We start from the raw sequence: 25,964 nt of genomic DNA, 5'->3' as shown, positions 1-25,964 counted from the left end.
ACATTTAGCGCCAGTGGGACGTCTTATGGCACTTCAAGAACCAGCGTCCCTCCGTAGCGTCTTCAGCTGAGTCGCGCCGTGGATCACATGAGAAGATCTATTATTTTCTATTGCAGAAAAATCTTCAGATGTAGTTTCTAATGCGAATTTAAACAAACTGTTATTATAGGTAAGCATGGCAGATATTATAAAACATGTATTGTGACACTGAACATGACTTAATCAGTCGTATCTCTAATGTTTTTAAAGAAACTAAAGGTTACTTTAAAATTGTACTCATTACTATTGTCCAGCTTGACATTTTTACCACATCAAATGTAAAAAATATATATGCCATCTACGTTTTTGAAATTGTATAAATAGTATTTCAGCCATTTCTTCATAATAGTGTTTGAGTGTGTAAGTGTGTTTGAGTGTGTGTGTGTGTGTGTGTGTGTGTGTGTGTGTGTGTGTGTGTGTGTGAGAGACAGAGAGAGAGAGAGAGAGAGAGAGAGAGAGAGTGAGAGAGTGAGTATGTGTGGTTATGTGTACTACATTTGTGACACACTGCACCTCTGAATAACTTTCATACACTATATAGAAAGAAAAAGTTGCAATACCGGTATATATTTCCACCTCCGGAGGTTACACCATTTGCGGTTGTTTTCTGCAGTGTCAGGGCCCGGTGTTTGTTTACTTGTCTGGGTGTGCAGCCATTCACTGCAGAACATTGCACAGACAGCTTGGACAGCTTGCCTCTCTGGGCATTCAGGGTGTTTAGGGGGTCAGAGGGGGATGGGGGAACTGTGATTGTCAGGGATTGCAACACTGTGAGTGAAGGAATGTGCTTGCTCTTGGGACCCATAACTATTTCAGCTACAAATACAAAGAGGGTTGATAGAGAAACAATATAAAATGAAAGGGAAAACCAATGATTTAACGATAAACATAGTTTTTCCTCCATATGTGTTTGCAGCTGTGTTTTGATTCTGGTGCGTCTATGGTAAAGAAAGCACAACATGTCGTAACCTTCACATGAAAACTGAATAGCACAAATAACCTTTTGTGTCATAATTTAATAGCTAAATGAACAAGTTGTATAATAGGGTCCGGTGCATGTTGAAAAAACGGTGGTAGGAGAGAGGGATGCAGATTAATCAACAGAAACTTTGACCCCATGCTAATCTTGCTCTGTGTGATTGGGGTCATGCAAATATGACTGAGAACACAGTGACTAATGTGATTGGACAGAAGTGTGGACTCATTAAAACGGTGGGCAGTGCACCTTGAACCCTGGCTGACTGTGTATTTAATGGTGGGTCACATTTCAAACTGTCAAAGCACACATAGCGCATTGTAATTTGACAACTCATGTAGGAAAAATACAACATCTATACTTACAAATAATAATTTCTTATGTTTTGGTTGTGCCATTCAGCAGCCCAGGAGGTGGGATATTGTAACAGCTTGTACCTTGACTTTAACTTTGATGACATGCCTCTGACATGATGTCTGTATTGCTTCAATGATGCAGTGTTTCAGTCTCAACTATCTTCTAACATGTGAAATTCAATTTCAAATCAATAAATTGGGTTTTAAATCCCAATAAAGTATTTGTTTTCATATCAGACAGAGTTTAGATCATCAGATAGGAATGACTATCGGAGAGATATGAGGTTAAATTCCAGGAGAAAGTCCCAATGCAAGACACTAGACATCTGTTTGAGCTGTTACAGGCAGTTGTCTTGTACAACATTGCAGACCAAGTATGTGAAAGTAGTTGCATTGTCTTTCTGAGAAAACTACTTAAGGATCTTAAAATGTTTTATTGTGTAGTGAAATCAAAGCACAGACTTCACAGCTATAGCCTTGTGCCAAATGTATGACTCTGGTCACAACATATATAATTATGACTAACCTTTGAGATGATGTTTTTTCCCCCCCCAGAAAAAGTATTAAATATTTTCCCTCTGTGCTGTTCGATACGGTTTTAGGTAGGAGTCCTCGGGTGAACGCTCAACAAATCTATTACCCACGGAACATTAAAACCTTGGAGATGACAAATGTTTGAGTTTGTACAGGAAAACGGGGATCAGCTGTGAAAGGAAATGATATGTGAGACATGGGGCCAAGAGGGCAAATGGGCCGAAATAAAGTCAATTAATTGCAATCATGATGACATGATGTTCTTTTTTCCTGTAGCTCGGAAATAGTGTTGCAGTAGAACACAGTGCAACACAGAATAATAGTCTGATATCAGTGATGCTACACATCCAATTTGAAATGTTTTTATTCATTTGAAATTTCCTCCCCCATCTTTACCATTTTTAAAAGTCTTACGTGCCACATAAATAAAGTTATTGTGATGTATATGCGATGGCCGTCAACAATGTACTTGTTTGTTTCGACATATATATGCGAAATAATACAAATTGAAGTATTTGAAATAACAATGCATTATTTCTTAAAATAAAATGTAGTGAAAGTACAAGTACAAAGTAACAGAACAGAAATACTCATTTAGATGTGTTAACATTGTAGTTGTAGCACAGCAGCCTCCATACAGTTTAGATCATTATTATTTTTTATTACGTTTTTTGCATGTTAGTATATAGTTGTTTAGTCATTATTACAGATATTTCTGTATGTTTTTAGTTGATTCATTCGTCCACTGATAATTACATAAACAATACATGTTTACATGAAACTACAAAAAAATAAATACTAATAGGAAGAAAAAAACTGATCTGGGATCGAGAGAGAAATGTTCCGGCTTTTTGGCGAATTGTGATTATTTTTTAATGAATATGACGTGTTTAAAAATATGTATATGTGAAAAAGATCTAATAGTCACGTTTAAATCTCTTCATAAACAGAGTTGTAATTGTGTCCATGAACCGCTGGGCGAGTCTCTCTCTCTCTCTCTCTCTCTCTCTCTCTCTCTCTCTCTCTCTCTCTCTCTCTCTCTCTCTCTCTCTCTCTCTCTCTCTCTCTCTCTCTCTCTCTCCCTCATGTGAATAGGAGGCAGATGCTGGATTCGGGAGAAGGTCCGCCATTATTGTGAAGCTGGAAAAAAAAAAAAAAATAGACTTATACACACCGTCACACATTTCGGCTGTAAAGGGCTTACGATCAGAAAGGAGAATACATCGGGTTCGGACGATCTGTTGTACACTAAAAGTGGCGCTTTTGGTAAATGAAGGCAGGGCTTTTAATCGCGTTTCATACGGACTCTTTATTTTTGACACAACAAAGGAAATAATAATTGGTGAAAACAACGTGGTGGTTGAATCAAGAAGGGGAAAAAAAACACACCGAAACAGCGCTTTTTACAACGCCTCCCCCTTTTCTCCTCATTTCCAGACTGGAGTTTGAACAGCATTTCTCTTTTTTTCTTTTTTTCTTCCCCTAACGAGAATTTAGTTGTGTTTTTTTTCTCTCCTCTCTTCTCCAAAGACGGGGAGAGATACGCATCTCGTTTCTGAAAACTTCAGTCTGATGAAAACGAGCACTTAATGGGGGAAAGCAGCGGACAGATAGCCTGTTAATTAAAAAAAAAAAGAAAAAAAAAAGGCGGATCGGTGATCGGTGTCCGTGCTGGTAGGAAGTGTTTTAATCTGTTTTTTAAAGTCTTTCGCCCCGGCTGTGAGCAGAGAGGAGCAGCGACAGAAAGAAAGGAGTGGACGAGGAGCCGGAGAGAGGAATGCTATGGTATGTAGACCGCACGAGATCACTCTTCTTTTGCACCCAAATAACGCACGTGAATGGACAATTTGAAAGAAATGGTGAAAGGATATTTTTTTTTTTAGGCGTTTACCTCCTCCCTACATATGAAGTGCTGCGAATAACAAGAAACTGGGAGTCAACCCCAGTCCCCCTGAGGGCTGGGGAGATGTTGAAGCCCTCGATAGTAATACTAATGATTATTCTAATGACGATGCGTGCGTGGATGCAAATAAAACCTGTTCTAATGTCGGCTACATTCGCCCTGTGCGTTTTTAAATGGGAAGTTCACAGAGGAGAAAAGGGGGGGGGGGGGTCATGAAAATGGGTCTTGTCCAAACATTAAAATTGTTTGTACAACAACACCTGGTATGCATTGGTCTGGTCAGGCCTAGAGAAACTCGCCATGTAAGCCTTGAATATAAGGAGCAGCAAGGATTTTTAATTGGTGGAGGGGGGGGGGAATGGGGTTTAATTGCGTTGGCTGTCAAACAACTGTTAGATGCTGCGTGTTTTGTGTATTTATCAATGTTCAGATCAAATGCTGATTTTTCTTTTTTTCTTCTTTTTTTTTTAATGAGGTTTTGTGAAGTTGTAAGTTGTTTAATGTCGCTGTCTGGGCTTTTATTTGTCATGTTTAGCAATTTAGTAGCCACAAACCACGGCCCTCATCAGTTTTAGATTGTGATACACGCTCTTTACACATTGTAAATCGTTTGAGTGATTATTTTCTCTTTTGTTAAATGCCACACTAACTTTGCAAACATCAGAGCTGCATGTGCAGGGCTTCCTGGTGACACGGTTAGATAATGTGCGTACGCCCTGCCGGGAGGTAACAGTGCTCTGCTCCTGTTTAACTCTACCTGTCACACAAGTGGCTTAAATCCTCTAAGACAGGATATACATTATATGTGTGGGCCATTATATGTGTGGGCTATTTTAACCTGAATGTCTGGATGCGGCTTGTCGACCACTTCACGTTCTAAGACAAGGTACAGACTGATTAAGGTGACCGTATGATAACGATTTACACTACCTTTAATCTATTATTGTGCCAGAACTTGTCACCGGTGTGTTACAAGCTCAGTCTCACTGCCACTGCAAAGTGGTCATTGCCCTGCCAGCCACTCCCTTTTTCTCCCGAGTCCCTCCACTGGACTTCAGTACTTTTAATTTCGAAGTGGTCTTTTCTACCTGCCTCTCGAATATTGATTTAAGATCGACTGTGAAAGACTTGAGAGAAGGAGATAAGTGGGGGGAATGTTTGTGATATGGCCTTTAACACAGCGAGGGCTGTGGCCTGTACTGCTGTGTCATTGCCAGATACAGGGGACATGTTCAAAACAGGAACTTTGTCATTTAATCATGGCTTCATGATGAGGATTTGACATCCTTACCAAGCAAATAAGTTGACTCATGTCCCTGGCTGTTCTTTGACTGAGTGCTTTTTGATCTTTGATCTTAATCAGCCTTATTGGGACGACCATGCCGCGGAGGAAGTAAACACAAGCACACACACTTTCCTTGGCAAGAGAGCCTCTTTGCTCTCAGGTAAATGCATTAGCAGCTGTCGGCACTTCTGTTCTCTGCTTGATTGGGCCCTATGCAGTGCAGTCACACCTCTCCAGGAAGCCTCTTCTTCCCCTAATGGCCGTGCCATTTGCCCAGGCAGCAGGCTAGCTACCAGCGTACCCACTCACCCCTGTCTGTCTGTCTGTCTGCCTGCCTCTGGGCTGCGGATCGTGTCGTTAGTCTCTGGGCTAGAACATGTTCCTGGGATTAGAGGAGGGCAGGCTTTGTTCGTCAGGATGTAGGCAGAGATGTGGATATATCCTTTGATGTGAGATTCTGTCCTATTATGTGGACAGATAAACATAGAAAAACAAGGGAAACAGTGGAGGGACATCGAATCCTTTTATATCAAGTTTATTCTACTAGTCTTCAATATGACTTCTCAACACAGATAAAGGCAATCAGAGAGTACGTGGGCCTTAAGTGTGGAACATGTTCCGAATCAGTAAACCCAGCTGTGAGTTAATTTGACTGTAATGTCACTCAATTTGAAAACTTGAACCATGCAATGTTATTTCCATGTCAACCCGGGCTTTTTTTTTCCCAATGAAACGGTGGCCTTTCCCTCTTTTGCCGATTTCCCAGCTAGCATACTTGTCAACGCAGAGTGAGTCCGTATGCCGGGGATGGAAAAACGTCCCCGCTCATCTGAAAATGTGCCGTTCGCTAAATCTCGTCTCTCTCTTGTATGACAGGAGAGGTTTGCTTGTGAGTCAGTGTAAGCCTGTGTTTGATGGAGAAAAGAGCTAATTATAGCAGGCAGCTTTGGAGTTTGGTGGACCAGATTACAGTCACTCTCCTCTCAATGGCTGCCTTGTTCAAGTGGCCGATTATTAGGCAGAGAGAAGTGCATTCTGGGATGATTATATCTGAATTTCCATTAGAAAGTGTGCCTGCCTCAGTTGAACTGAGGTTCCCTTCTCTCCCCACTGGTTCAGCTCCCATGCTCATTACAGATTTGCAGATGGGCACAGCTTGATATAAAGGCCTCTGTAGTGAGCCCCTGTCCTGTTTTAGAGCCACTTTAACTCCATATCCTGAATGTCCGAATTATGTATGAGGGAACCCACCCCCGCTCAGCCATGGTGGTTGCGCCTTGTTTTGATTTCCTGGAATTATAAGAACATATCACTAGTATTCATATGCAGAGGCCCCTTTATAACAAATGGTTTGTAAGTCATTTTTATTTAAATCAATCGGTAATAAAGATTGCATTTGCTCTCTATCCCAAGCCCACTGTATTATGGTATTGCTTTTCCAATACAAATTCATTATTAATGGTTAATGCTAGTGGAAAGTAAGGGCTTTAGATATGATCAATGGTTTGAATGGTGGCCCTAGTGCCATGTTGGGGTAGTTTTAACTAGCCTTCATGTTTCTTCCCGAGGAAAGGAAAAAAAACAAAAAAAACAGACACTGTTTGGATTCACGGTGACCATGGAGATGAAGGACCAGGATGTAAGCCACAGAGGAATGGTGACCTCTGGACGTGAGCGGCCCCGCTTTGCTATTCCAGCTACAAATTACACAACAGAGGGGCAAGGCTAATGGGCTATGGTAATTTGGAAGAGCTGAAGAGGGGGGGAACATGGGGGGGGGGGGGGGATAAACTAGGAACAGGAAGAGAGTGACACAACAAAGCAGGTAGTCAGTTGGAGGAGAAAACAAAGCTACAAGCATGAGAGAGTAAAATAAAACGCGAGCTGCCAGTTTCTGCTTCAGGCTGTGTTCCTGGTATGTGCCCTTTCAGCCTTCTGCTTCAGGATCAACCAATCAATGACAGCCATAAGTAACCCCGCTGCTTGGCAATTGGCCACGGTTAAATTCCATGACTCAGCGTGTCTGTAGATAAAATGTTATGATTGAGTCACTGCCAATGAAATTAGTTCATTCGGTTGGACTGCTGCTGCTGATATGGCATGCAAAACGTGTGTACCACCTTAAGTTCTCCACGTTTTATGGGTTGTGAGGGGGACTGGTCTGAAAAGAGGGGCTTGTCTTACGTGAATACATATTCCATTATTTTATCACGTTAAGGGTATAATAGCCTCTCATTGTTTTCGAGTGAGTCAGTGTTTACGCTGACTGTACTGGAGACGCTGGAAGCCTCTCAGAAACAAAGAGATGTGGCCCTGAAATCCACCTACACGAGTATTAAAGGATCACTTTGAGCATGTTTTAGTCTGTGGACACTAATATACACACTCGCACGTTTCCCACCCTAACCCAACACTCGGTATTCATTTCTGTCTTAACATGTCGTGCTGACCTTCCCTCGTGTCACTGGCAAGGCTCCAGGCTTCATTGCCTAAATTGGGCCGGAGTCAGGAGGAGAAGTCCCTGTGTGTCATTGTTTGACTTTCTCTGTGGAGATTCTCCCTTGTGGCGCCCCTGGGGTTTCCTCTGGGGGGGGGGCGGAGGAGGACGAGACGAGGAGAGAGTAATTTCAAAGGTGAGGGGAAGATTCGGAGTAATAAGCCAAATGAGAAAAATATCTAAATGCCACTACCATGCTGAATGATGGCGGGTGCTGCAGGTGGCACACCTTCCGTTCACGCATTCTCATACAACTTGTTGGTTCAGTAGGAAGCTCAGCAGTCTAGTGCTCAATGCATGTCTATCCTTTCCCGTCCTTTTTACATGTAGAGAGAGGTGGAGTGCTGGATTTATTATATATTACGTATGATGCTACATCGCTCTCTTGATTACCTACTGTGGGACTTTCCATTCGGACGCCTTATGCATTCATTTTATTTAGTGCTGCAGTACATCCTTACATCCTCGTGTATCATCAGTTCATTTCATTTCGGAAAGGCTCCTGTAATGGCAACTTCGGTGCGACTGAGACGCTCTGAGGTGGGGTGTTATCTACAGAAGACTGGCTGCACTCGTAAGCTGCACCTTTGGTGTAATATCACAAGCGAGCGAGAGAGAGAGAGAAAAAAAACATGCAACCCCACCTCTGCTCCGCTCCTCTAACTGTTCTGTAAACGTTGTAATTGAAACCAATGGGTTGTGTGACAAACTACTTTTTCATTTCACTTTTACACAATCGCCATAATAAGATTAGGTGTCTTGTGAAAGATTGCGTAGGAATGCTATTAGTATTTGGCAGTTTACAACTGTGTGCAGAGGCATGGAGTGAGTCTGTGGTGATACGAATGTAAAGTCCCTCTGCTGTGAGTTGTAACTCCTTCTTTGGGTTTAGATCTGTGCCATGTCGATCTATAACTGCTGTAGGAATGTTGATGGTCATGGGTAAAGCATAATGACGAGTCAGGAACATGATGTTCTAGTTTGTGTGGTATCCCGCCATGTTGTCCAGTTATCATGATGTCTCTTACTGTACATGCTCTTTCGGCCCAGCGTTCTGACCTCACTCAACCCCAAGTTTTTCCTACTTTTCTCAAACTCCTCCTAAGCTCTATCGATTGCTCTTGTTGCCTCCCTGCTTCTTTTAATTCACCGAATATCTCCGTTGCTGTTTATTTCTGTTCCCATGGCTCCCGCCGTCGCTCAAATGTTCTGTCCTTGAGCACAGTGCCATGTTCTAGTCCGCTGTGATCGAGGACGCAGGAAGGGCACTACCTTTGTCACTAGATGTTAGTCTCAGATGCCACTTCAGGGGGATCTGGCCACCACTGTGCTGGCCTGTGGCATCTCCCCAGTGAACATGTGCTGACACTGTCTCTCTCACACACAAAAGGACACACAAACCCCTTGTATTTGGACAAGGGGCTTTTTTTTTTTTTTTATTTACAATGTTGTGATTAGGTATTCTTAACTTGGAGCTCGCCCCAGGCATTTCAACATTTCCAAATCATTATGTGGCTGTTATTGTTTAGTATTCATGGTTGGCAACTCAACTTCAAAAATTTGGAAATTTGCATTGGAAGGGGCTAACTTGTTTAGCACCGCGGTCTGAATTAATGTATGTATACTACTCTGTAACTAACACTGGCTGACCCCTCATAACACAACTGTCAGAGTGGTTCTGGCTGTGTGACAGTGGACATCATATTCTCTTTAAGGTGAGAAGATAAGGTGGCTGCATATCCATTTGTTATCATAAGCAGCGAGCCCCCCCGACACCTCCACATCCCTTATCTGGCCGTGTCCCGGTTTCATGGCCCGAGCTGGGGCTGATGAGTAAGCACTGCTCAGCCTGCGGATGGCTTGGCCTGCCGCTATCGATTGCAGCGCCATTGCCTGTCATCCAGCCACCACTTAGCTAATGATGTCCATACTATTGTCTCACGGCTGGGAAAACGGCCATAAAACAGAGAGCGGCGTCGGAGGGAAAGATGAATTTTACCGACCGAGGAGGCACACCCGGAGCAGCCTGAGCCAAATGGTACTGCCTTATGCTATCTTAAGATGGTAACACTGTCATTCTCCGTCCCAACTCCCTCTCCCGTTCCTTTCTCTTGTTGGCTGTCTTTGTTATAGTGCTGGTTGGTCCATCTGCATGAAAGAAAGACGGACCACGATTTCCGCCAGTGTGCCAGTCTCTGTGTTGGCCTGGTTTTGACCTCGTTGCTCTGATTGTTACTGTTGTTGGGCAAACAGCACATTTGCGCTAAATAAATAATCTTAGCGATGACTCACCTTGCATGCTTGAATCTAGAGGCAATTAGAAAAGGCTGCCATGAATGCCAGAAAGACGTATGTCCAGTGTGCCATTTTGGAGGTTTGTAAATGGATTTAGCTGTGAGTTGGGTTTTCTTGGGGGTGACATGGGTCATTTCTCTTCTCAGTGCCGTGATTTCCCAGGATGCAGTCGGGGGGGCCCCAAGGTCCATAGCTCTTATGTCAGAGTTCATTTCCTGTTGCAGTGCTCCAGCAGCTCCTGAGGATCCACCATTTTGTAACATTCCCGATGAGGTCTGGAGAAATGTGTCTCAATTCACTGCCCATTACTCACAAGTGTGGCTGCTTTTTAACTCTAAAAATCTCTCGTCTCAGTTAAAGAGTTGAACACTCATCATGTTGCATTCAGCCTAACGCGGAGTAAACAGTTAGCACAGCCGAGGACACGCTATGCCATAAGTAGCAGAGGTGTGATTGTGTGTCCTTATTTAAGATACTGTTCGTGAGTCACAAACATGAGGCAGTTAAATGCCTAAAAGAAGGAAGACGGCCTCACAATAGTTTTTGCTGAAGTTTCTAATCGTACTTTAAATGCATCATCTCTGGTCGCAAATCCCCATAAACCACAAACCTGAGTCTGCACAAGTCCTGCATCGTCCTTTTGTTGCTGTGCTGACTTACATGAATGTCCGAAGTCGTGACGATAAAAGTAAGGGAAACATGGGGGAAGAATGTAAACATTTCTCCGAGTTGTTTTTGGTTTGAGGGTTGTTCAGGGAGAGAGAGGACAGCCTCACCACACCACGGCTCGTATTAGTCACAGTCATCGGAGAGAAGAGAATGCAGACCTTTTTGCCCAATGAGGGAAAAGGTCGTTGCGAATGCAGTTTGTCAGGTCCAGACGAGCTGCGAGCTGGTGCCTGTTGTAGCTTTAGTCTATGTGACTGCCAGAAAGAAAACGAGAGAGGGGTGAACCTCACGTGGACTAATCTTTGGTGAAACATGAGTATGAATATGTCATCATTCTAGATGACTTAGGATGTTCATTTTTGTATCGGTTACATTGTCAATGCGGTCTTAGATTTCCACAGAGACCATCTCTCCACTGAAATGTTAGAGTTTGGATCACTTTGTGGGCGTAGTGAGGATAAAAGGGGGGGGGGGGCGCAGCCTTTTCCTCTTTACATTTGAATTAACATTTGAATTCTGCTATTTGTACAAGTCGATGTGATCTTTAAAAGTGAAATGTCTAATCTACCTTCTTAAGTAATGTCAACATGATGGGTACTCCAGCTATTTAAGTTATTAATTACCATAAATTTAGGGGACATCGAGAGACTGATTTAATAAAGAATGCTCAGAATTTGTGCAACAGCGGCACTGACTATTTGTCCTGTAGTATAGGTCAAGCTCCAAACACACTGGATCCTACATCTCCCATAATGCAACTCGGCAGTGTCCAAGCTGAGCCAGCAACTGTTTTTACAGCCTGTGTGATACTCCTCATGGCAATAAACTGACTTTTACAAGTACAAGTGCCATGAATCATGATTACACGTTATGGATTTATTAAAACTTTAATATTTCACAAACAATTATTGCATGCTAATATTGGAACGTAAAATGTATTTATGAATTGAACTGTTTTCATTTTCATGTAAAACCTGAGAAGAACACATTTAGAGCATGCCAGACATTAGTATTGTTATATCAGTGTAGTATAGTCGTATAGTGTTATTATATTGTTCAATGGCATTGAACTTGACCGTTTGATCTAAGTGGGTCCCAACCAAGAGGGAAGCTGTTCAAACAGTGTCTGTTCATGCAGACTGTTGTGTTTTCGGTCATGCAGTTACTCCTATCAGGCAAAGTAGTTCATGACTAATGGCTCTGGATGACTAATGGCGTATTTCTCCTGCAGTGATTGTGGTAAATGCTGAATAAGAATTTATTTTGTTCTCAATTGTTGATCATATCTGACCCGGTCAATGAGAAGAAATATCTTTGAACAATCAAAGAGAGAAGTTAAATAAGCTCAGAGACATCATGGTATTGTGGTTGGAACTTGTCCCTCGCGTGCATCATAGATTATGAAAAATGTTTGGCTCCATTCCTGACATCAAATTTAAGATGCATTATGCAAAAGGGATTTATTAGAGAACGGATGTGCTTTTACACTAGTAATACTTGAATCCCCAGCCCGGATCACTTACCACAGTGGCGGATAGATTGAACAAAAAGGGTTTTATCAAAAATGAAGCTTTGCCCATGTTGGAACATGTGAACTCAGGCTAGCATTCCTTGACCCGTAGACTACCTACAAGACAACACATCTTTAGTCCAATCAAGGTGGTTATTATGTCTCCGCCTCCTCCAAGAATACCCAAGTGAAGCTTTAAAACTACTACCACTAATTGTTTATTAGTGGTAGTGATTTAAAGTCACTTGAGAAGAATGAGTTGTTTGAGTTCATTGGTGGAAATCTATTCTACTTCTCGGCTCAAGTATTGTCTGAGAGTACTAAGGTAATGCTTTATCTCAACCATAAAGTATGTGTTGAATATGTTGGTGAAATACACAAGCTAAAACAAGGCATGATTGTGGTCATGTCTGGGACATGTGATTGTGTTTCCACTGTCATGGTAATCTTGGAAACACTCAGACTCCCTGTGATAGCAGTAATTGGCAATTACTGTGCCTTTTTATGAGTTTCCTGTCAAAAGTCTGCCAGAAATAACACCAAAGCTATCATTATAGGGATGTTGATCCTTCCGTTATTTCAACCACCTGCTGTGTTTAGTATATTGTGCAAGTATGTATGCACGTGTCAGAGAGATGAAGCGACTCTGAACAGCAAGAATTGTAAGATGGAAATGTCCAAAAGTATGTCTCAGCCATCAGCTTTGTTCTTGCCATAAAGATGTCGGATCATTTGAGTCATGTTGTTTTGATTGCAGGGCCCTCATGGAACCAACCGAACAAGTGTCTGAGACTAGTTTAGCCTGTCCTTGAACCACAACAAGTGTTACACACGAGCACACTGATTGTCAGACCTTGAGCAAACTCTATTTCAACACACATATTTTACAAATACCACAATATTTCAGTTTTTTGCTTCACAACTATATAAACACGTCCTATCTCTGTCCCTGTTCCCTCGGTGTTTGGCCAGAGTGGATCAGATTCTCGGAAATTGTGCAACTCTGCGGATATTGTGCTGTTGGACCACAGAGCAGGGCTTACATCGAGGGCCTTGCCTTTTCCTGTCTTTTTCCCTCTCCCTCCCTCCAGAGGTCATAGTTGACAGGAGACATGGGTGGGTGATGTCAGGCCTCTCCTCAGGGCCTCCGGGGATCCTCTGGTGTCTTGTGAGGTTGGGCAGCAGCAGCTCCAAACAGGAAGCAGTGATGGCAGAGAGAGGGGGAAAGAACAGCTCGCTGCTGTTCTACTTTGTTTTGTTTTTTTCACACGTCGGCGCCGAAGATGGAGACGCAGGACAAAGGTGGTTAGGACTGTGCGGCCAGGAAGAGCTCAGTCATGGGTGTATGTGCACATGTTTATCTATGAGCTACTGGAACCATTTGATGAGCCACACGGCCGACAGAGTTGAGTTTGAATTGTGATTCAGCTGTATTTTATTTATATATATATATATATATTTTTTTTTTTTTCACCTCCAGAATTCCCTTGTTTTTGCTACACAGTCGTCAAGAATAAGATAAATTGAGATTTGCTCTCCTGCTGTGGGCGTCCGCCACGAAAGGTTGTTTTAGTGCACGCTGGGTCGTTGACTTGTTCAGAGGGTCTATAATGTTCAACATCATGTGCGAAACACGGTCGTGAGTGCTCTTTGAGCGTGTTGGGGCGGTGCTCCCGGGGCTCCCTGATGATGTAGCATGGTAAACAGCTCCTACTGCTTGCGCAGCTGGGGCACACTAGACCGGCCTCTGCAGTGCATGGAGGGAGGGAGATTGAGAGAGGGATTGGGAGGAGGCAGACAGACAGACAAACAGAGAGGGAGGGAGGGGAAGGGGAAGGGGAGAGTGGCTGGACCCAACACAACAGAGGAATGCTGTGTGGGCCTTCAGGGCAGGATACAAACTGCAAAAAGCACAAGCGAACGCAGAGGAAACGAGCAGAAAACTGATTATAAATGACAAATCCCCAGCTCTTGCAACCAAGTAGTGTTAGCTGTATCCTAAGGGTGGGGGAAATGCAACAGTAATGGCTCCGACTCCAATCCAATCTCCTGTATGTATTCTGCGTGCGTGTGTGCGCGTGTGTGTGTGTGTGTGTGTGTGCGCGACCGTGTTTGTGTATGCGGCCTCCCTAAATTCAAGAGACGGACCGGAAATTTTGCCCCTCCCCTCCCGCGTCCTCCCTTCATCCTCTGCCCTGTGCTCGCTGCCCAGCGCTGATTGGCTGGGGGGGAAAGCGAGGGATGAGGTTTTGTCGTCTAATCTGCCAGCAGATCACCACTGATGGGCCTCTGTAGAATGGCTTTAGTAAATTACTGTTCCAGGGAAGGGCAAATCCCTTCTATCAGATAGCAGCTCTCTCTTCATCTCTCCCTCTTTTCCAAGTCCCGCACTCTCTTTCTCTTCACTACATCAGTCAGGCTTTGACTTTATCTCTTCATCACTACCTTGCTCTGCTCCTCTCCTCTCTGTAGCCGCTGGCCTCTACTTCTCCCTCTTTCTTTTCATTTGTTCTTTCTTTCAGGCTTTCCTTTTTTTTGGGGGGGGGGGGGGGGGTGGTATGTAAATACCTCATGTTGTGCACCTATTTGTGTGTCTGCAGTAGACTGGGGCCTCGCACCCGGAGTGAATGAGATGAGTTAGTGTCAGAAAGAGACGCTCTGTGGGCTGTGCTCTAAGGCCGATCGTACAACCAGCACGTTACAGTCTGCGTCTGAACAGTTTCCTCAATCCTCTGGTGTGATGGACCAGCTTTGAGGGGCGGCCATCTTGACTGTCTAAAAATCTCACAGGAGATAATACTGTACATTCTGTCTATAGCTGGAAGATAGTGTTTGTGGATTCACAAAATATAATAACTTAACCGATGCAGGAATAAAGATGATTGCGGCGTGAGATACCTGTAGATACTGAAAAAGAAGGGAGTGTCTTCCTGTTAGCCGGAGGTGAGGAATGTTGCCTGGTAGGGAAAAGCCGAGTGGAGCCAAACTCCCAGTGACCTCCTGTGTTCTGTTACAGCTACCTCCAACTTCTCCTCAGCCACGTCGCTCACCGATGACATATGGCAGCCAGGCACGTCTGATGTCACACAATTCCGTTCGATAATTAACAGGCGGTGTTTAGGACGAGGTGGAGAGGCCACACGCGCACTCTTCATGTGATGTTGGGATGAGGTGTCTCACCAAACAGGATTTCCAGTAACCCAACCCTGAAGAAATATCTGGTTTGGTGAATGTTGTTGCCGCTGCAACCGTTTCTGTAATGAGTATTTCAGCATGCAGGGCAGTATTCCAGTTTAGAGTCGTATGCCGGTTTTGATCATGTTCGAGATAAGACGTTTACAAGGAACTTGGAAAAACCTCGTTAATCATGTCCTTTGATACAGCTTATAACACGATCCAGGTTTGTGAACGCATGAGGCATGAGGAAATGGCAGTTTAGCATTAACTGGCTGTCTTGATGCTGGATCACCAGTTAAATGGAAGATGAGGGCAACGACACAATTTCATTTCAGTGTGTAAATCATTAGTAGGGCTGTAACCAACAGTTACTTTCATCATCAGTTCATGTGCTGCTTATCGTTTGGTCGAGAAAATATCCAGAACGACTGAAAATGCAGATCGTAATTTTCAAAACCCAAGTTGACATATTTAAATTTGTTCTTTTGTCCATCATTTACCTTCAGATTTTTGCTTTACCGACTAATGGTACTGCAGTTAGGACATCTGGGTTTCCCAAAGCCACGATGAGGGCTTCATCCAGGTTTATGAATGTGTAACGGATTACCAGAATCCTCCCAAAACCTGATCATAAATTGAATGCTAGTCTGCTAATGTTAACCCTCTCAATACTTTGGAGGGAACATCACTCCTCTTTTGGATTTGCACATCTGTAATTTAAGATCACCTGGTGTTAATGCTGCTGTCTGGTTGGTGATGCATTGTTACACTCCCAAATAATGAGCAGACTGTTGGGCCTTACTCCAGCTGGTGTACCAAAACCGATTAGAATGACCGGAGCTCTCGTGTTTGGTGAGCCCCACCCTTCTTTATCGACTCTCTCCCCCCCTGCAGTCTGAAGCATCTGCCTGTCCCTCTGCCTCCCCACTGCCCGCCACACATACTCTCTCCTTCTCTCTCTCTCTCTCTCTCTCTCTCTCTCTCTCTCTCTCTTCCGCCACAGCCCACACTGCTATTGCCGCGGCTGCTAGCTATCCAGCTCACGCCGATGTCGGAGCCTCTAATCTCTCTCGCATAAAGGCCATGCAAAGGGTATTTATGTTCGCCTGCCACGGGAAGAAAAGGAGAAGCGGAGAATCGTTTGAGCAGGTTGATAGATAAGGCTCTTGTGCTTTCTGTGCGGTGCTTTTTAAGCCATGTTAAGCTGCTTAATTAGACATAATCTACAGACCCCAGACTGAGGCGGAACTAATGAAGTTAAAAGACTCAAATCCCATCCCACCATCACACTCTCCTCTCCTCCACACCATCACTTGCGCCTCCTGGTCTCCTCTCTGCTGCCTACCATCACACTCTCTCCTCCTCGCGGCACACTCTGCCCTCTCTTCCTCCTTGCAATCCCACTCTTTCCTTTTAACACCATTAATGTCTTGCATCACACCCAGACGTTCTGTCCTGCCCACATTACAAGCTTCAAACATGTTGCGTATCATTAGAACAAGTGAAACCCCCCAGAAACCCACGTTATTATACGGAGAGATATTCGGTGCATGAGCACAGAAACGTTTTACAAATCGTGATCAACTGTACCCGTAGTTTACTCTGTCTGCCTATAGTGCTGGTGCTAATGAGCATTCAGGGGCACATTGTTTGAGCAGAGGAAAGCCTTCAGAAAGCCATGAATTCAGATTTATACCCGTCACTGGTAAACAAATACTAAATGCTTAAGACGGTTAAGGAAACACCTCTTGTCTCTTCAATGATTGGTACCCAGTGTGAGCTTGTGACAGAGAAGTAAAGCTACAGTTCCATGACAAAGTTCCTCAAAAATACAACAAAAAAATAACGAGGTCTTTCTGAGGCGAGGCACGAATGGCTGCTGTGATCTGAATTCAAAAGGTTGAAGCCGGACTGAGAACTGGGGGAGGAAGCGGTAAGTGTTACAACAAGTTACTTGGCAGGGTCTGCTGTACTTAAGCACGTTTTCTTCTCTGCAGCAGTTCTGCTTCCACAGTCTTCCCTGACCCTGTTCTTAAGCCTTCCTCTTCCAGCAAGAAGAGAATGTCAGAAACACACTTCCCCTGCCTAATCCCTACATGGAGCAAATCTGTGCCCTGGCCATGTGTATGAATATTTGTGGATGAGTTATTCCAACTTGTTAGCTAGCTTACAATACGCTTTATTCGTACACCGGCTCTCGATGTGGCCCCCCCCTTGTTACTTATCTCTCCTATCTCTGCATCTTGCAGGACCGGGTTCTTTTGTTGTGTTTTGAGTTTCCCCCTGAAGCTGAACAGCTTCGCGGAGGAGCTGGCTGGCATGCTAGCTTGTAAACGCTCATCCTCTGTCCAGGAGGAGATTGCAGCTGACCATTGTTGGGTTTCATCATCATCATCGTGAATGCGCTGCTTCACCGGGCATAGCCTGTCGGAGAATTTTCTTCACCCCATTATCTTTCTGCCTCTCCATCATGCCCTCCTTCAGCCCTCCTTCTTACCTCGTCTTTACCTGAAGTGGTTGTGGCCTTTTGTACTGTCAAACTCATTCTCTTCACTATTTCCATAAGCGCAAATGTAAACACAGACTGAACCGTGGGAATTTAAAATGACCTTTTAGCGCCTATCGGCTGCAGAAAACGAGGTAATATTTATTCTCTTTAAACTTTCTCAAACTCTACCTTTTTCTGTCTCGCTGCTGCCTCTCCTCCTCACGTGACAAAGCTCTCCCCTCCAGTGCGGCCCAGTATCATGGTGGTGTTGAGTGGATGTGAGGGCTGCTGCATTCTGGCCTTGCTTGATTAGCCAGTGTGTGATGCTGTGGGCAGCTTTGTTTTGTTGCTGAATGGACTGTTCCACTGAGGGCGCGGGAGACGACGAGGGGATGGAGAGGAGAAGGGTGGAGTGGAAAAGGAAAAGCAGCAGCAGCAGGAGGAGGAGGCTGGAAAAAAGGAAGATAAAAGCTAACGGGGAAAGGATATAAAAGGAGAGGTTGAGAGTAGATGAATGAGACGGGAGGAAAGGCTGGAGCAGAAGCGGGAAAGCAGAAATGTGGAGAGGATGGTGGTGCATAGGCAAAAATAAACGACCTCTCCTCCTTTTCAGAGGGAAGATAACTGTGAGTGTTAAGAAACGCTGAGGTGGACAGAAGCCATATCGTCCACCAACACAGCACCTGCTAGTCTGCCTGCCCCCTCCCATTCATTGACCGACTTTCTTGTGTGTGTGTGTGTGTGCGTGTGTGTGTGTGTGTGTGTATCTGTGCGTACACATTACCGCTAGTATACCATCTTTGTTTCAGCCCATAAGATAGCAGCCCAGATTCTGTGCTTGAAACATGTTAATACTCAGACACGACAAATCCCCGAATCACTGCACCACCTTAATACATGCATGCATTAATGGCTTTTCGTGTAAAATATGGAAGGATGTCTGTGCAGCGGTTTCTCTCTGTGTCTGCACGTACATGCATGTATCAGACTTGCTCACTGGTTCCGGCCTTTCTAGACATCTCTGGGACCAGCAGCACAGTTCTTTTAGAAGTCGAATTGTATTCTCTGAAAGTCACAATGCAGGTCCTCTCGGTAGTGGGCGTGGTTGCGGAAGAAGCAGAATAATGCTACTGTCAATAGCGCTGCACAGTAGCTGCTTTTGCTAACGTTAGCTTCATAGACGGGACAAGCGGCGTCCTTTTTAAGGTGAATGGTTAAAAATCATGATAATTATTAATATCGGATGTGTAATGTTCCAAAAAGGTTTAAAATGCAGATCTCGACAACTCACTGTACTAACTGTCCGTCATTTACACGCTACAGCTATTGTCCAAGTAACCTGCTACCTATCTAAATTGACGGGACATATTTACTCTTCATTTCTGTCAAAACAGTCTTGCTACTCTGTTGGTCTTCTGTGTATAGCAATCCAAAGATCGCCCCCCATTTTTTTTAAACAACAATTATACATAGTGGTGTTTCTTCTTCTATAAAACTGGCGGCTAGGCGTAAATAGTACGGTGCTTTTTGTTGTTTTGCTAATTCGCACAATTAACAATAATTGGCCACAGCTGAGGAAATGTGCCGGTGACAGTTGTCTTTGTAGTTGGTGAAATAGCTGGCTTAAACATTTACTTGCTTGTTGTTATAAGACAGTGTTAATCATGTCGGTGCTAATTAAAGTGCTGGCTCTTGCTACAGGAAAATCACACTCTTTCAGTTTGTGATTTCAATACAAAATCAATTAATCATTTGGCCCTTCCATATCGTCTCTATAGGTCGCTGTATTTTAGTACGAAAAATACTATTTTTTGTGCGGTTCATGCCTTTCCTCCAGAGATGTTTTTGTAAATGTGTAATTCTGTATGCCTGCGCCAGCGTGTGTGTTATGTTTTCTGGAAGCAGGCTGCGTTGTAGATGGAATAAAGTGAAGCCCACTGCGAGTGTTGACAGCGTTGGCTTGTTGGCGCTGATGGGGTGGATGAATGCTGAGTACTGTGGGCTAGAATGGGAAGGCAAATCTGCCGTGTTTCCTTGTACCGGATGTGTCTGAATTCTGCAAATCTCTCTTGATAAATTCAAGGTTGTGCACTAAAATGAAAATATGACAATGATAAGCCCCCTTGAGCTCCTTCTTTGCCATCTCCGAACCTCACTTCCTCTTTCATTGCCTTTCATTTTCTATTTCTGTTCCTATAAGTGATTCCTCATTTTCTGGCTCCTTGTATTTTTCCTCATCCTTGAAACCCTCTTGCTTTCTCTATTGGTATCTCTGTACGTTTCCACTCCCCTTTTTTAACAAATTGTCTGTTTTTAAAAGACGATTGGAAGAACACACCCAAGCACACATTCATTCACATACAAGACTGAAATAAAGAAGCCCCTTATCTCTCCTACCAGAGACACTTGGTTCATGTGCTCACATGCAGATGAATAATATATGTGGATACAAGCGCGTACTCGCACACAACACAAGTAATTGGTGGTGGTGATGCTGACACGGGGCCGTTGTATGCTGTGCTTTTTGTAACAGTGTGTGTGTGTGTGTGTGTGTGTGAGCGCTCTGCTGACTGCTGTCACTGTGGAGGGATGTAGAGTCTCCAAGGGCATGGTGATGAATGGGAGTGTTGTCACCAGTCAGGTCCAGCTGCCTTTATTCTGTCTTTATGCTGCATGTTCTCCTATTATACCACAAGCGCTGTGTGTGTGTGTGTGTGTGTGGTGAATCTGCACGCAGAGTGAGCGTGGGTGGGTTTTGTGTTAATGCAGCTTGAATGAAACAATTCTTGTGTGTGTGTGTGTGTGTGTGTGTGTGTGTGTGTGTGTGTGTGTGTGTGTGTGTGTGTGTGTGTGTGTGTGTGTGTGTGTGTGTGTGTGTGTGTGTGTGTGTGTGTGTGTGTGTGTGTGTGTGTGTGTGTGTGTGTGTGTGTGTGTGTGTGTGTGTGTGTGTGTGTGTGTGTGTGTGTGTGTGTGTGTGTGAGTGAGTGAGACCGAGGTGTTAACGCAAAGGACTTTTGACTGACGTTTGTAAGCCACGTGTCCTCATCTTTGTCTGCAACATGACATGCACCTGTGTGGCCGTCACACCAGACACACATCCCCTGCATCAGATAAACCAGCTTAATTTGCAAGTATGCGTTTGTAATCGTGTGTATTTGGCTTGCAGTCGTTGAGAGAGGGCGAGTCCTGTGCCAGCACGTAGATATGTCCGTGTGTGAGCAGTGGGCTCCGAGAAAATGCTGTCAAAGCAGAAGCTGAATAATTTGCCTACAGACACATTCATGATACGGTGACGTGTGCGCATAAATTTGCCTTCCAGTAGACTTGGCTGTATGGTTTACAGATCGTGTGTAATATCAGAAAACCCATACCTGAGTGGGAAGGTCTTTGTTCATGAATATTTGGTCCCTCTGGGATCTCTTGTAGCAGTCGAGGAGAGTATGCACACTACACACCGCATGACACACGCTTGTATGTGGAGAGTTGTAGAGAATGTATGCCTGCCTCTTTGCTTTATGAAGATGAATCGGCTTGTGATTTATGTTCAGTGGGTGTGGAAGCAGGTAGTTCTGGGATGCAAAAAGATGAATGCAGAGCCTGAGGAGTAATGTGGCTCTATTTTGACCAAACGCTTATGGTGGCAGGTGTGACTGAGGTTTAACTCGAAGCATATATTGTACCCATTTTTACACATTCACTCTAGCTTTCAAGTCAGTTTTACTGATGGTATACTCTCAAAAAGGAGCTCCAGGAATACTCTCTGCTCTAATACAATATGTCGAGGCTAGATTCAATGTATGAGCTTAAAATATACTCTACTCGTGCTTCATTGTGGAATCCAAAAACTGCAAAAAAAAATAACTACGTCAACTGTCGGACACAAAAACCATGGCTAACCACGAGGGACAATCAAAGAATGATTTAGTTGTTGGTTAAGTTTGACTGATTAAGCAATCTTTGCTTTATTGGCCACAGTTTGGACAGTCTAATCCGGGATGGCATTATAAATACAGTTGTCTGTAAAACCACTGACAACATTTTATATGGAAGCTCAAAAAGGGAACTGTGTCCTGGCAATGTGCTCTGTTTAGAGCCAATGAGAGTATAGCATGACGGTGCATTAATGGTTGGGTTTTATGAGTGTGTTTTTAATGATGCTGTGTAGAGTTTAAACTCTGTATCGAAGTAGATTCATGCCCCATGGAGGTATTCTCACGGAGTTTGCCAGCCATTTTCTGCAAAGCATTCACTTTCTGGCCTTCTTGATGGAGATGTAAGTGAGCGGTGTAGAGCTTGGAAAATGTAGGAGTTCTTTAAAAACAAGAATGCAGAGCCTCCTAACTGTGGCGGAGTTGACGTCTCTTTTCTGGTGCATGATGTATAGAAAATCTGTGCCTCCGCCTACAGTACAAACTGCCTCTGGAAATCAGGTGGGCCTTAACTGTGTTAGATACTGAAGGGGCAAACAGAGTGGACTTGCAGCCATTGCAACACCAAATCCCAAGATTGTGTGCGCTGCTCACTGTGCTCCTGGTGGTTCTTCACCGTGCTGTTAATGTCCTTGGATTTGAATATACTAGTGTCCTCGCTGCAGGCGAAGGAAAGCGCGATACATAATTAGCGTGTTTTACATGGTAGCCGGCGTTAAGGCCCCACACCTACCCGACACATTTTTTGTAAATTTCCAAGGATGATACTCTGGTGAGGAGAAAGACGTCACACTAAACCAACTCATTTAGCAACGCGGGTGAAATAACAGCAAGGCTTTCTGTTATTGTTGCACACATAGACAAACGCACGCTCTCACCTCCCTGCGCTTCTTCAGGGATCTAAATGGGAATCTGACTGGCGGTAAACATGTCATTGTGTTCAGCGGGCCAGCAAACAGACAGCCTGGCAGGCCAGTTAATAGGGAGATGAAGGGATAGAGTTTAATAGGCATTGGAGGAAGAAAAGTAGATTTATTTAAACGGGGCAATATTTACCCGTCTGGACCATGTCAGATTGTGTTTAAATTGGCCTCCCAGTTTCCCGGTGTGTCATTTATCTTTAAATTGTTCTTATTTAATCCCGGCTCATTCATTATCATACTCCTCGGTTGTGCCAATTGTTTGATTTAGCGTCTATCATGGGTTGTTTCTACTGAGGCAAGAGCCTCACTTAAAAACCCTAAACATCAGAGTGGATTGTGGGATGGGAGCCAGGAGCAGTCGGTTGCTATACTGCCACTGAAGGATTTTTAAAGACGATTGGATATTGAGAGCTAATATGTAGGTACATTGTTTTTAAATCAATTAGTTTATAAATGGAAAAGTTTCTGGCTATACCGTAACAAAGTTGCGAATAGGTGTAGCAGCAGGTTTCAGTGTGTGACTCAGCTTGCCTCTTTCTTTCACTTCCAAGAGCTTTCTAAAGCTCTCTCTCTCTCTTCCCCTCTCCCCTTTTCACCGCCATGACAGCAAGTCTCCAGAGTGCAACAGGAACAAGGCTTTATCTGGCTTAATTCGTTTATTCCCCCCTTCTCACCCAGTAGATTTTATCCCGGTTTCTTGTTTGGTTGTTGCTACGTAGGTTGGCTTTATGAATGAGCCCACTCAGGGTCGTACGGTCACCGTGTGCCTGTCAAGGCTTTGCACAAGACGCTCACACTTTATCTCTTGATAATGAAAAAAATGACAGGAGAGAAAGAAAAGGCAGCAAAGTGAGCTGGAGAGTTTATAAGAGCAAGATAACAAGAGAGAAAGAGAGAGAACCTTAGGTCCCCTGATGTGTGTTGGGCGGACGCCGGCAAAAATAATCCCTTTTTTACCTTCACACGACAATCACAGTAATGACCTTAGCCGGCGCTCACCAATAGACAGACTTGCATCTTCATAGAGACAGGTGGGGTGTGTGTGTGTGTGTGTGTGTGTGTGTGTGTGAGAGAGTGTGTGAGAAGCCCCCTCCTTCGTCTGAGATCAAGGATTAGAAAGGCTTAAAGATGGTACGCCTAGCTTGGGTGTGTGTCTTTGTGGGGTTGGCATTATCTGAGATGACGTCAGCACTTCAAGAGGCTGGGGTTGCATTCGAAACATTCTCCAGTGCCGAGGCTGCAGTAACATTGGTCCCGTGATGTGGATTCAGAGACAGAAACATAATGTTTGGCGTCTGCAAGTCACAATAGTCTCATGGGTTCATCATCAAAGCTCTTAAAACAGTTTTTTTTTTATTCATAAATAAGCAACACTTAACTTTAACAGCCCTATTTAGCATTTGCGAGCGATAAATAATCACTTTATAATTTCATATCACACTATAATGTGGTTTTTCAGCAGATATCAGTTATTTTTCTCTTACGAAGCATCTGTTACTAGTGTATAAACAATTAATGAATGATTGACAGTGTAACATAATCGTCATCTTAGTCAATGATTATTATGCTCTTAAACCAATCCTCACACTGCATTATATAACAGATTTGTTTTATTGTTCACACACTTGTACAAATCATTCACGACTGAGTTAAAACTGTCAAAACTCACGAAGACGTGTTGAGCTTGACCTTAAAGAGAGTCATTTGATATGGTGTCATGTTGTCCTTCATTGTCTAGTTATGTGTTGTCAAATACATTAATAGACACTTAGAAATGTCCCCATCTGCTTACAGCTGCATTGCAGTTTGTCATAAACCATTTACTAACAGTCAATAGGCAAGTTTAGTTTAAAACACGTATCCATGTATTTTAGAAAAGAGACAAAAAGCGGCATGCAGGGGTACACAACGTTTAGTTTTACTAAGGCAAGGATCCTTGTTTTGCCCTTCTCTGGCCAGTGAAGGAAGGGAATAGAGTAAATACGATTCGGCATCATGGCTAAGTAGAGAGATTAATTTGATAGTGTGTGTGTGTGTGTGCGCGTGTGTTCAAGGGGTGGGAGGGTTCACACATGGATCAGGGCCAGGAAAACTGCTTTAACATCCAACGTGGTTCCTTTCCTGTTTCGGCAGAGAGAATGGTCTAATTCTCACCCACTGCTTTTTCCTGACACATTTTCTTCCTCTGGGCCTTGAGAGGGAACATGGCCAGCACGGCAGAGAAACTAGTTTCAGGAAGAAAACATACTATAGTGCATGTGTAACTTTTAGAAATGAGGAGGAGGAGGAGGTCAACTGGTCAAGATCGATTATTTTCTCCCCTGTGTGGCAGCATCTGTGTTTGTGGTCTGCCATTATATATTTTCACATTCTAAGCTTCAGACTTCTCATCTAGTCTGCAGCTTCTCGGGCTTCAATGTGCTCCACAGCCTCTTAACGGATCCATAGTACGAGTCCAGACTGTTTGTGGCCGCGGCTGGCCTCCTGCTGCCACTCTCAACACACCCTCTCTAGCCCAGGAAGAAATAATGGTCGACTCAAGGCTGGACCGACTGTGTTCATGTTAGCTAGTTTTATCACAGGACTATATAGCATTACTGTGGCGTAACAATAGTCTTCAGAATCATAGTTATCCATTCATTATCTGGAACCTGACAGGCATGGGAGGAAGCTGGAGAGAACCCACGCAGACAAAGGGAGAACATGTGAATTTCACACGGAAGGGCCAGCGGGTTTGGCTGACTACACCAACTACACCACGGTGCCACCAATGGTGGATATATGTTAGGGGGATACCCTTATTCACTTTCTTGCCAAGACTTAGATGGCAAGATCGATGCCGCTCAAATATCTGTGTGCTATTTATGGAGCTGTAGTCAGGGGGTGGTTAGCTTCAATTTCACAAGTTCAAAAATATGCTCACTGGCACCTCTAAAAGTGAGCGATTAACATATTGTTTCTTGTTTGTTTAAGCTGTATGCAAATAGGAATGTAAAATCCATAAGTTATTTTTAGCAGGCTCGCTGTTTTTCTATGCTTCCAGTCTGATATTAAAACGGTTCTTTGGTTAACTAGAACACAAAACTATGAAAAAATGCTAAATAACCACACATACTTTTTAGACTGCAGGAAATTGCATCGTGTGTTTTTTTTTAAAGTGGTGAAAGGACAAGTTTGATCTGATGTCTTCCTTTTTCATTGCTATCTTCCACTCAGTGCTCAGATGCAACCCCTCATTGCCATATCATGCGTTACTGCATTAACACCCATTGCGATGACATGAATCCATTGGCGGTGTGATAAGCACTGTGTTTTATTGTACATCAATTGTCTTACCCCTTCTTTTTCGTAAACACTAGTACAACAAGACAGATTAAAGAAGC

The 25,964-nt window shown here is 43.8% G+C and overlaps 1 protein-coding gene and 1 long non-coding RNA gene across 3 annotated transcripts in view; one reads left to right on the top strand and one right to left on the bottom strand.

Moving 5' to 3' along the window:
* The window catches only part of arhgap35a (Rho GTPase activating protein 35a), a 61,009-nt gene that overhangs the window by 439 nt on the left and 34,606 nt on the right, over window positions 1–25,964 (top strand). Inside the window, exon 2 of one of the 2 annotated variants that reach the window (XM_076099915.1) lies at window positions 1,974–3,690. The gene's annotated coding sequence lies outside the window, so the exon portion shown is untranslated. Of the gene's footprint in view, window positions 1–782; window positions 3,691–25,964 lie in introns of those variants that run through there. The other variant, XM_076099916.1, reaches the window with a different exon arrangement.
* Window positions 2,541–25,964, bottom strand: part of LOC142958902 (uncharacterized) — a 41,691-nt gene continuing 18,267 nt past the window's right edge. The window contains exons 3-4 of the long non-coding RNA XR_012956174.1: window positions 5,403–5,555; window positions 2,541–3,045 (exon numbers count right to left, since the gene is read on the bottom strand). This is a non-coding gene — a long non-coding RNA (uncharacterized LOC142958902). The remainder of the gene's footprint in view (window positions 3,046–5,402; window positions 5,556–25,964) is intronic.

This window comes from Anarhichas minor, unplaced genomic scaffold (assembly GCF_050575085.1).
Source record: "Anarhichas minor isolate MPS153535 unplaced genomic scaffold, ASM5057508v1 ptg000026l, whole genome shotgun sequence".
Classification (NCBI taxonomy): domain Eukaryota; kingdom Metazoa; phylum Chordata; class Actinopteri; order Perciformes; family Anarhichadidae; genus Anarhichas; species Anarhichas minor.
Note: the sequence above shows the minus strand (reverse complement) of the source record. Positions and strands in the feature narration are given on the sequence as shown.